Source organism: Rhineura floridana, chromosome 1 (assembly GCF_030035675.1).
Source record: "Rhineura floridana isolate rRhiFlo1 chromosome 1, rRhiFlo1.hap2, whole genome shotgun sequence".
Taxonomy (NCBI): Eukaryota; Metazoa; Chordata; class Lepidosauria; order Squamata; family Rhineuridae; genus Rhineura; species Rhineura floridana.
The window spans coordinates 54,015,119-54,027,798 of NC_084480.1; the positions used below are offsets into that span (position 1 = coordinate 54,015,119).

Genomic DNA, 12,680 nt, shown 5'->3' on the forward strand with positions numbered 1-12,680 from the left:
ATTGTAGTATGCAATACTGGGCTAAATGGACAGTCAGTATGATGGAGAATATACTCAGAAGATAATCTTGAAAGGAGCTAGGCAAACATACCCAGAAGCTTAATCATGTGGATGGAAGTGTTCTCATGTACTGGGACCAGTGTGGGCCCCACCAGTAGCAATCACGCTGGAGTAAAGAACATTTAAAGAGAGTCTAAAAGTGGAAGGTTATAATGAGATGTTTCATGAACAACTGTATTTTAGAAAGGAAGTTAGATTAAGCTCCTTCATGTCTAATTTATCATGGTACTATTAAATTACCCAATGAAAAATACAAATGTAGAAATCTTAAGTAAGAAAAATGCTTTCCTCATTAATTGACTGCATAAAATATTCTAAAAGCACAAAGGAAAATGATGAGTAATTAAGAGGCTGACCCTGAAAGGTGATGAGTACCTTCTAAGCAGTGACTAATATGCAGTTAGCAAAGCTACTAAAAAAGATTTGGCTTCTAAAATATGCTTTAGGAATTAGAAAGAAACCATTAATATATGTATGGCTCTTAAAAGGAGGTTCATAAATTACTTGGCAAATTACTCATGAGTAGGTTGAGTGAAGACAATTTTCATTGATCTTTCTTTATCTTAATGAAATAAATTGCTAGAAATAAAAAGTTAATCAGCCCCCTGTGACTTAACCTTTGTACAAAAACACTTTGAACAAAACTGTCAGTCAGCATTCCAGTACTTCTCTCCAACTTTCAATTTTCATTAGTAAAGGAGTCAGACCTATTGATTTTATAAGGTGTTTTATTAGAGTTGCTTTTAAAAATAAGACTCCTTGAAATTCAACTCTACTGTTCTCTAATTTGGATTTTAAGTTGTTTTATTCACTTTTTTATGTGCCTAAGGCATATGAATATTACAACAGTTCGGTGCTGACCAAATTCTTCTGCGAGTTTAACCACTCAGTTTTATTTTTGGTCTGACCCTTCCACTAATTTATTATTTATTGTATTTTATTCATTTATAAGATGCCTTACCTAAAATGCCCCATGGCAGGTTACAACAATATAATATAAAGTTATAAAAACACATCAAACACTTGTAATTATGAACAAAAGAGTACAAGTAAAGTCATTCCAACCAGAACAGAAGAGCAGATTCAGCAAAAGTGGTGGGTTCCACAAAATAAAATATCTCAACTTTAAAAGTCAGGATAAAGAGCAGGGATTGAAAGATCTGTCCATTTCAATTCTCTTGGTTTCCCATTTTTCCAGTCTTAAATTCAGTTCTCCACTTTTCTGCAGTAATTTGCCATTTTTTTAAAAAAAATCTCATGAAAATTCTCAAGCATTTTAGAGTGAATTTCTCCTAATAAACACATTTTTGTAGGCAGTTGTCACAAACGTACACATTTTTGCAAGCAATTTCTCATCACATGCATTTTTGTATGCTACTTTCGCTCATATATTCATTTTTATGCACACTTTCCCCTAATATATGCATTTTTGTAAACATTGCTTGGTTGGCAAACTGCATTGCAAAGTTCAAATAAGTGTGAGATTTGAAGGATGGCTGTGTTTTGGTTCTCATATTGTTTTGGAAAGTGTGAATTTGATAGATTCAACTTGAAATGTGAACTGAATCACATTTCTCACCCATCCCTAGTAAAGAGTCATGTCTGTCTTAAGCATGTGGCGAAAGCTGTACAACAAAGATGATACATACACCTCTGTTTTTTGAGCAACCGAAAAGACGACTGTACGCGTTGACATCACCAGATGGCCAATATAGGAATCCAACTGATATAATTGGCAACAGAAAATTAACAATTCCATACTTTCTGCAAAAACAAGACCAGGAGCAGACTGCGGTACACATCATGAACTGGTCGTATCGAAAATCAAAGTAAAGCTAAAGAAGAAGAACAAAGCAATTGTAATGCCAAAATACAATTTAAATAACATCCCAGAAAAATATAAAGATCAAATAAGGAACAGATTTGAGACTTTAAAATTAGTTGACAGAGAACCAGAAGAACTATGGATTGAAGTCAGAGCCATTATCAGGGAAGAATGAAAAAAGGCAATACCTCTAGTTAAAAATGGATGACTGAAGAAACTCTTAAAATGGTTAAAGAGAGAAGGAAAGCAAAAGGAGATAGAAACACAGTCAGAACTCTAAATGCAACAATACACTGACTAATACGTAGGGACAAAGAGAACTAATACAATAGTTACTGTATAGAAATAGAAGAGGACAACAAAAAGGGAAGAACAAGAGCCCTATTCCAAAAGATTAGAGAAATGAAAGGGAAATTTAAACCCTGACTAGGGATGTTGAATAATCAACAGGGGAACACACTGACTGACTGAGATGAAATAAAAGGAAGATGGAAGCAATACACTGAAGAACTCTATAAAAGAGATGCCAGGATGACAGATTCATTCATGGAGGAACTGTATGATGAAGAACCAGAAATTTTAGAATGTGAGGTGAAAGCTGCTCTTAAAATACTTGGAAGAAACAAATCACCAGGAACAGATGGCATACCAATAGAGTTGCTACAAGCTACTGAGACTGAATCTGTCCAAATTTTGACAAAAAATTGTCAACAAATATGGAAAACTAAACAATGGCCCACAGACTGGAAGCATTCAATATATATCCCAATTCCAAAGAGAGGGGATCCCAGGGAATGCAGTAATTATCGAACTATTGCCTTAATATCCCATGCAAGTAAAGTAATGCTCAAGATTCTACAACAAAGGCTCTTACAATATATGGAGCGAAAAATGCCAGACGTTCAAGCTGGATTTAGTAAGGGAAGAGGCACCAGAGATCATATCGCAAACATACGTTGGATAATGGAACGGACCAAGGAATTTCAGAAGAAAATCACCTTGTGTTGTATATATTACAGCAAAGCCTTTGACTCTGTAGATCATGAAAAACTATGGAATGCTTTAAAAGAAATGAGGGTGCAGCAGCATCTGATTGTCCTGATGCGCAACCTATACTCTGGACAAGAGGCTACTGTAAGGACAGAATATGGAGAAACCGATTGGTTCCCAATAGAAAAGGGTATGGGGCAGTGGTGTATTTTATCACCCTATTTGTATAATATGTTTGCAGAACATATCATACGGAAAGCAGGATTGGACCAAGATGAAGGTGTGAAAATTGGAGGGAGAAATATCTATAATTTAAGATATGCAGACGATACCATACTACTAGAAGAAACCAGTAATGATTTGAAACGAATACTGATGAAAGTTAAAGAGGAAAGCAGAAAAGCAGGACTACATCTGAACTTCAAAAAGACTACAATAATGACAACAGAAGATTTATGTAACTTTAAAGTTGACAATGGGGATATTGAATTTGTTAAGGATTATCAATACCTCAGCACAGTCCTTAACCAAAATGGAGACCATAGTCAAGAAATCAGAAGAAGGCTAGGACTTGGGAGGGCAGCTATGAGAGAACTAGAAAAGGTCCTCAAATGCAAAGATATATCACTGAACACCAAAGTCAGGATCATTCAGACCATGGTATTCCCGATCTCTATGTATGGATGTGAAAGTTGGACAGTGAAAAAGGTGGATAAGAGAAAAATCTTACTTATCATACTTTGGAAACATCATGAGAAGACCTGATTCACTAGAAAAGACAATAATGCTGGGAAAAACAGGAGTAGAAAAAGAGGAAGGCCAAACAAGAGATGGATTGATTTCATAAAGGAAGCCACAGATCTGAACTTACAAGATCTGAACAGGGTGGTTCATGACAGATGCTCTTGGAGGTCACAGATTCATAGGGTTGCCATAAGTCGTAGTCGACTTGAAGGCACATAACAACAACAAAGTTGGTGCAATTTCCACTAAATCCTATGCTTGACCAACCCAGAACAGAGGAAGAGTATAATTCTTGCTTAATTGAACAATCTTTATTTACTTAATGGATATTTCATAATTATATAAAACTTGGGGCTGATTCATACCCAAATGTGTAACTCACATTCGTATGTTCAAATATAACATTCATGCATGTACCCCTCATGTGTGAAGGGCATTGCATGCAATATTTGCACCACAGCAACCGCACCCTCTGCCTCTTGGCAAGCAGCAGCAATGCAACTGACCAGAGGTCAGGTGAGTGCCGCCTCCCCACCAAGCCATCTACCACTAAGCCCATCTTTCCCAACTCTAAAAGAATATAAAATGATCACCTCCTTTTACTGTAAAGCTAGCAGCAGGGTTAAATGTGTCATAACGAAGAGTAGCACTTCTATAATACACTGGGAAGACAGGGACCACTTTTACATAAGGGTATGACAGCTAACGCATATGCTTGAGATGGCTTCTTTTTTCACCTCAATCCGAGTAGATTCCTTTTGATGGGAAATGGGTCATCTGACTCATTTGTTAAGAAGCAAAACTGACAGTTTTGCATTTCATCACAGAGTTTTCCTATGATGTGCCATGAAGGGGGAAAGCACTGCCACATGTAGGGCGGTCCTGTGCTTTGACCCCAATATGAAGAGTATAATGTGTGGCAGCTGCAAAGATTATAGTCAGGAGGCATCACATTGATGCACTGTTGGCAGACAGGGAAATTTCCTTCCATGCAACAAGATTTGAGTATAAAACTGTTCGAAGATTTAATAAGCAATTTTTCTAGGAGAACAACCTCTATCACGGGGGGGGGGGAATTGAGTCTTGTCTTTCTAGGATACTTTTTGCATTGCAGAGGTTTAAGGAAAGTAAGCAAGTTCAGTCACTTCTATTGCATGTATCAAGTCTTTAGACCAATTACACAAAGTTTTCAGAGTTACCCAAGATAGTAGACATAATTCAGTGATATATTTCACCACCAACTTGCTGTGTTTTTGTAACTTCTTACTTGTTTTGCCTTACTGATGCGGTGCATGGCCGAAGTTTCCATAATTTACTAGATTACATTGTATAAAAAAGGTGGAAGAGTTGACCTACATATAAAGTATATATGAACAGTATTTTACTGAGGCACAGCTTAGTAGTTTGGTTTATGGGAAACTCTTTGTTTTTGTTTTCCTTAATTACATTCAGGGTGGATTAGACATTCTGGTTTTTTCCACTTACTGTAACAACATACGGATGGTCTCAGATTTAGAAACTAGATGCATGCTTGTGCACTTGCATGGATGATCATATAATGATAATAGACTGTTAAATCTTTGATGCTTTATATATAAATCTTTTTTTAAGCTCAGAAAACACATCTAATTTTCTGCTTAAGCAGTTTCAGAGAGTATAAACGTTTTCTCACCGGCTTTCCACTCCCCTTTGTTTGCTTTGATTTAGACAGATGGAAAATAAGAAATTAGGGCAGCAGATATACTAAAGTTAAGGGATTAAGGAAGAGAGGAGAACATAAAGTCATATGAATGGAAAAGAGTTATATGAGGCTATATTATTAGACATCCAATGAAGCTGAATGTTGCAAGACTTAAACCGGCAAAAGAAAGTACTTCTTTATGCTGTACATAATTAAACTATGGAATTCACACCTACAAGAGGCAATGATGGCCACCAATTTGGATGGCTTTAAAAGAAGATTAGACAAATTCATGGAGGATAAGACTATCAATAGCCATGACGGCTATGCTCTCCTCCAGGGTCAGAGGCAGTATGCCTTTGAATACCAATGGCTGCAAATCACAGGTGTAGGGAATGCTGTTGGGCTCAGGTCCCGGGTGCAGGCTTCCCACAGGCATCTGGTTGGCCACTGTGAGAACAGGATGCTGGACTAGATTGGCCATTGGCCTGATCCAGCAGGCTCCTCTTATGTTAAAAATGCCCATTTCTCTATGAATCCACCTTGCTGTTGATTACTTCATTTTCTTGTCAGTTGAGTCATTAGGGCAATTTCCCATATCATCTGCAGCCATTCCTTCAATGTTGGAAGTCTTTTTCTTTCTCCAAAGCTGAGCGACACATAACCTTGCTCTTGTTACAAGACTAGCAACTACTTATAAATCTGTATTGTCCATGTCTGTTGTTGGTTTTTTTGCATAGAAAGATGACCTTTTTAAAAAAAGATATATCCCATAATTTCTTGTACTGTATAGAAGACCAGGTTTCATTTCTTTCTTTCTTTCTTTCTTTCTTTCTTTCTTTCTTTCTTTCTTTCTTTCTTTCTTTCTTTCTTTCTTTTTACACAACTCCAAAAAATATGAAGGCAATTTGCTCTTGACCTCCTACCTTTCCAGCAAAACTAGCAGTTCATATATCTTGCTTAAAATATGAGTGAGGTACCCTTTTGGATTAGTGCTTGTTAATTTGGGGGGATTGTCCTGGAAATCCATGTCTATTCTGTTTGTGATATAGTAAGTTGGTAATTTTTCAAGTCTTTCCCCACTTCCTTTTATATGTGGGTGTAATTGGTCCAATGATATCAGATGGTAGATATATTCTGCTGATTTAGCTTCCTTGGATTAGTGCTGACCATTAAGTTTTTAAAGGTAGTATACTGGCACAGTGGTCCATATTTAGTTATTATTTGTTCAACAACATGTCTGAGTTGAAAAAAGATTATATACCAATCTTTTGACTGATAATTTTGACAGAGTGGTTGCTTGGAGCTTTCCCCCTGAAACTGATCAAAGCCTTAATGACAGAACCTAATGCCTGACATAGTCATCCATCTGCTTTCTGTACCCATAGCTGCAGCTTGAGGTAATGAAAGCCTTTATTTTCTTAGGAATAGCAAGTTCAGAATACGTAGTTCAGAATATGCAAGCCTTCTGCCAAATCTCTGAAAACTGTAGAAAGTGTTATGTTGAACAGAGGGAAAAGCTGAGTTGTGTCACATCATAACTGAAAACTGATTCACAAACACCTGATGGCGACCTTAAACTTGTAGCAAACAAAACACAATTTTGCGCATTCTGGAATCTGTTCATAGATAGTCAAGTATGGAGAATTCACACAGACATGTTTCCATAAGCTGAGGACCTTTCAGGATTTCCTATTGCAGGGATTTTTTTAAAAAAAATCTCTCCTTTTAAGTTGTTTTGCTATGCTTTTGTCTTATTTCTACAGATTTTATATGTCTATAGTTTTATTGTTCTTTGCTGCTGGTAAGCCACTTTGAACCCATGCTGGGAAAGAGTCATGTGTTGGAGAAGACCTGTGGTTTGTGATAGAGCAGTGGCTCCCAAACATGTTGTCCCACAGACCACTTGAAAATTGCTGAGGGCAACGTATTGATTTTTCTGCCCATTGTAGCAACCATAACGTGCTGTGTTAGATGCTATAGGATTTTTAATTGTATTTTTACGTGCACTCTATGGACCACCTGAATAAAGCTTGTAGAGCACTCATGCTACATAGACCAGAGTTTGAGCTTTATTATTTATTTATTTATTACATTTATATACCGCCCCATAGCTGAAGCTCTCTGGGCAGTTTACAGCAATTAAAAACATTAAAAACAAATACACAAATTTAAAAACACATTTTTTTTAAAAAAATTAAAAACACATGCTAAAATGCCTGGGAGAAGAGGAAAGTCTTGACCTGGCACTGAAAAGATAACTGTGTTGGCACCAGGCACACCTCGTAAAGGAGATCATTCCATAATTTGGGGGCCACCACTGACAAGGCAAGGATCCAACACAGAAGTGGTTGCACAAACCTGTCCAGTCGACATCCTCAAGCTGTACCAATTGAAACTCATCCAAGAAATCAGGACAAGGCTATGCTGTGGATACCTTGCTTGATTCACCTGCTATAACACTGGAGTCTAAGCCCTGGCGGATGCTAAAGATTTTATCCTGGAAGTGCCTAGCAAATTTATCACAGTGGGTCTCAGATGGTTCTACTGTGTCCTTGGGGCCAGTGTGTAATAGTCCCTGGACAATTCTGAAGAGCTGTGCTGGGTGGCAGATTGATGATTTGATAGTGGCAGCAAAATATTTTTTTTTGCTGCCCTCATTGCCCCTAAATACAGCTTACCATAGGCGTTTACTAGTATATAATTGCATCCACTAGGAGTTCGTCTCCATCTGCCCTCAAGCCGTCTTCTATATTGTTTCATCGCTCTCAGTTGTGGGTATACCATGGAGCCGTACGAGCTCTACACAGGAGAGGGCGCTCAGGAGCAATCATGTCAACCGCCCGGGTCATTTCTGTATTCCACAGTTCAACCAGGGTTTCAACAGTAGCACCAGCCCTATCAGCCGGAAAACTCCCCAGAGCCCTTTGGAAACCATCCGGATCCGTTAGTCTCTGCGGGCAGACCAACTTAATAGGTCCCCCACCCTTGCAGGGGAAAAGCCACTGTAAGTCTAAACTTCAGCAAGCTGTGATCTGTCCATGACAGAGGGACTGATGTAAGGCCCCTCACATTCAGATCACCATCTCCATGTCCAGTTGCAAAAACCAAGTCTAGCGTATGCCCTGCTACATGTGTTGGGCCAATGGCATATTGGGGCAGTCCCATGGTTGTCATGGAGACCATGAAATCCTGAGCCGCCCCGGATAAGGTGGCCTCGGCATGGATGTTGGCATCCCCCAGAACCAACAGTTTGGGGGATCTCAACAGTACACCCAAGACCACCTCCGTCAGCTCAGCTAGGGAGTCTGTTGGGCAGCAGGGTGGGTGGTACACCAACAGAATACCCAGTCTGTCCCGCTGACCCAACATAAGGTGCAAACACTCCAGACCAGTAGTCACATGGACAGGGTGCTTGCAGAGGGAGATGGAGCTCTTACAGACCATAGCAACCCCCTTTCCCCAACCCTCAGGTCTACCCTGATGCTGAACCAGGTACCCTGGCGGGCATAGCTGGGAGCGACTGACTCCTCCCTGCTCACCCACCCAGTTCTCGGTTATACATGCCAGATCGGCTGCCTCATCCACAATTAAATCATGAATGAGGGAGATCTTATTATGCACCAATCTGGCATTTAGGAGCAGCATCTAGAGGTCTGAGAGCTGGCTGATAGGGCAACCAACAAACCTGCAGGTGTGGGGAGGACCAGAACAAGGCACAGTCGTTAACTGCCTGGGCCACATTCCCCTCACCTGGCAAGTTCTCCTCACAATGCCATATCTTCCTCTACCTGTCACTACACTAATTGGGGCCCCCTCAAATATCCCCACTTGGCTCCGAGTCCTCTCTCCCAGGCACATGATTCAAGACCCAGAAGTCCCACAAAAAGCCAGGCAATCTGCAAAGCAGGAGCCACCTCAGTCAGCCAGCTTATGTATCCCCTCCAGGGAAGGGACAGGTGGACAAAATCAGCAACAGCTGACTGAGTACCTGGGGGCCTGGTCCTGCAAGGTGTGACAACCTGCAGTGCAGAAGTCCAACAGAGAGAGAGTGGTGGTGGTAGCCGAGCAAGCGAGCAAGCGAGCAAGCGAGCAAGCGAGCAAGCGAGCAAGCGAGCAAGCGAGCAAGCGAGCAAGCGAGCAAGCGAGCAAGCGAGCAAGCGAGCAAGCGAGCAGCTCTCCTTCTTCCCTGGGCAGTGGTGGTGTTCCCCTTCCTCCTGCAGGCACTGGGTCTCCCAAGCCACCTCAGCCAGCCAGCTTATCTATCCCCTCCAAAGGGACAGGTGGATGAAATCAGCAACAGCTGGCTGAGTACCTGGGGGCCTGGTCCTGCAAGGCGTGACAACCTGCAGAGCAGAAGTCCAACAGGCAGAGGGCGGTGGTGGCAGCCAAGTAGCAGCAGCAGCAAGCAAGCAAGCAGGCAGGCAGGCAGGCAGGCAGCAGCAGCAGCAAACGGCTCTCCTTCTTCCCTGGGTAGTGGTGGTGGTCCCCTTCCTCCTGCAGGCACTGGGCTTTGCATGTTGAAGGTCCCCAGTTCAGTTATTGGTATCTCCAGATAGGAGAAAGAGTCCTGTCTGAAATCCTGGAGAATGGCTACAATACTGAGTTAGATGCACAAGTAGTCTGACTTGGAGGAGGAGGAGGATTAAATTAATTACCTGCCCTTCACCACAAGGTCTCAGGGCAGGTCACAACAATATTAAATCAAATTATATTCACAACTAGAGTCCATATATAATGATAATGAAGGAAGCTGTATAATGAAGGTGCCATACGCACCTCTGTGGAGAGGGAATTCCACAAGCTAGGGACTGCCACAGAGAATGCCCTCTCCTGGGCCACCACCTCCCTGAACCTCTGAGGGTAGCAGAACTACCAAGGACTCCTTCTGCTCATCTCAACACCTGAGGTGATCTATAAGGAAGGAGGTATTCTTTCTGATAGCTGGATAGGGCAGCTTCCTATGTCCTGTATAAATGTTTAAATCAAGTCAATAAATAAATATGAATTTGACTAGTCCAAAATGTCAAAAAAGCAATATGTAAAAATAAGCCAAGACTTCTCATGCCCAAAGACAGTTCAGAAAAAAGATAGTTTTAGACCCGCTGCATGAGAAACCAATTAATAATTTGAGTGTCCTTCACTACAATTGCATTGCAACAAGAATTTAAATTTCAAGACTACTTGCTCAAGCTTTTAAGTACCTTTACCAGTGAAAAACATTCTTGTGAAGGGATTTTGTTAAATATTAAATTTTGATTTGACCCCATTTGAAGAGTCCCGGTTAATTACTTTATACTTGCAAACTTCAAGAAAAGCATAATACTTCAAAAATGTGACTAAATATGAAATACATTCAAGAAACTGAAATGAAAAAGTGAGATTATGATATATTAATCAGGTTGGTACATTCTTTCATCTTACAAATATCCCATGCTTTAAACCAGTAGGCTTTAAATTCCCTCTTTAATAAAAAGAGCAACTTCATCATATGTACAAGGTATAAACTAGTCTGTACAACCCATGTGATGATGGCATAACAATCAGAATTCATACATGTATATATAACATATATCCAATGAGATATGTAATACGAGACAAATGTGTACATTCCACACACTAGTAGGCATCTGCCTTTTTGTGATCCCAGGTTCTTGATAAGAACTTTGAAATGAAACAAAAAGAACATGTCTAATTGCATCCTTATTCCTATGCATGTGCCTAATATTGACAGCGACGGCTGAAGACCTTTCTCTTTCACCAGGCATTTGAAGTTTACTGGGCCTATGCGGGGCAGCCGAGAGATATACCGGCAATTTTAATTTGTTAATTCCAGGGTTGATCTTATTGTATTTTAAACTTGTGTTACCTGTCCTGAGACAATTTATAATGAAAGGTGAGATAAGCATCCAATCAATCAATCAATCAATCAATCAATCAATCATATTGTAACCACAGAGTGTACTAATAGGAAGTTATTGTGATCCTAGCTAGGGTGTGTTTGCATCACAAGTTTCCAAAAAAGGATAAAGAATTGGTGCTGAATGACTTGGCTGACACAGTAATCTTCTGCTTTTCTATGACCTTTATTAGCATCTGGCAAATATGTGAAGAGATATTACTCTAATATCATTTGTCAGACACAATGGGGCTTGAACTGGGGGTAGGAACCTTGTAGCTCCTTGTACATATTCCTTGATCTCTGGACCACTGGGACTGTGGGCTGGAGGAGAATGCTGCAGATAGTTCAAGATGGAACAATTGCATAATAATCCTGCATCCTGCATCCTGGGGAATCAGCTGATAGCACAAGGCCAATGTTATGCTAATATCTGATATAATGGTCCCTCCATGCTGTCTACCTGATTTCTACATAATTGCCACCAGTGGTGCAGCTGAGTAATTCTGGACTCTAGATTGTATAGTCTCATGGGGGGCATTATTTAAATCAGGGTAGGGAACCATTGGACCTCCAGATGTTGCTAAACTACAGTTCCCATCAGCCCCAGCGAGCACGGTCAGTGGCCAGGGATGATAGCAGTTGTAGTTCAGCAATATCTGTAGGGAAACAGATTCACCATACCTATTTTAAATAGTAGTAATGTGTGTTACTTCACTGTCATGTTGCGAGTCAGTCCTGCTGCATTTAAAGGCCCATCTCATTCTGCTGAGTGGACCATAGACCTCTGCCCCAAAATCCTGCCCTGACTGTATCACTTATTACCACCTGCTCACAGCCTGCCTGCCCTAAGGTATCTGCCCATTCTTTTGTCAGTGCACTTGGATGCATATTTCCTGAAATTGAATTGCTGACTGAATGACTCCTATGACAGTCTGGAAATTGTTAATTTAGGGTATAATAAAAATAATTGCTTTGATTTTTTTAAAATCTTCATTGTTTTTTTGCTGGTCACTGCCCACAAAATGCAGAAGTGACTGACAGGACCGACTATCACCTCATAGGAATCTGCAATAAATCAATGCTAGTATATTTCTAGATTGCTTTGTCTTGATGAGATTTCTGTTCTTGCATTAAACTTCAGCAACAGGTTTTGTCTGGCTTGTTTGTAAAATAGTCTGGTGAGGTCAAAAGTCTGGTGAGGTCACAGTATGTTAGGAAGTATAATAGGCAACTGCAGCTGCTTTTCCTATTTTGGTATTTGGACTAACGATTTTAACTCCTCCGTAAGTGGGTCAAAGATTTCCCGGCACTAAGCAATCATATAAATTGTATCAGCATTTAGCCATGACAACTGGAGACCATATGCTCAAAGAGACTTAATGAAACACTAACCTACTTTCCAAAACATGCTAGTAGTGTGTGTTAATCCTCAGCCTTCCACACCATGTGAGGTCTTGCTGATCTGTAATAAGTCACCA

General features: G+C 40.3%; 1 protein-coding gene across 1 annotated transcript in view; it reads right to left on the reverse strand.

The window, feature by feature from the left end:
* Positions 1-12,680, reverse strand: part of EDIL3 (EGF like repeats and discoidin domains 3) — a 421,662-nt gene that overhangs the window by 222,968 nt on the left and 186,014 nt on the right. The window lies entirely within an intron of this gene.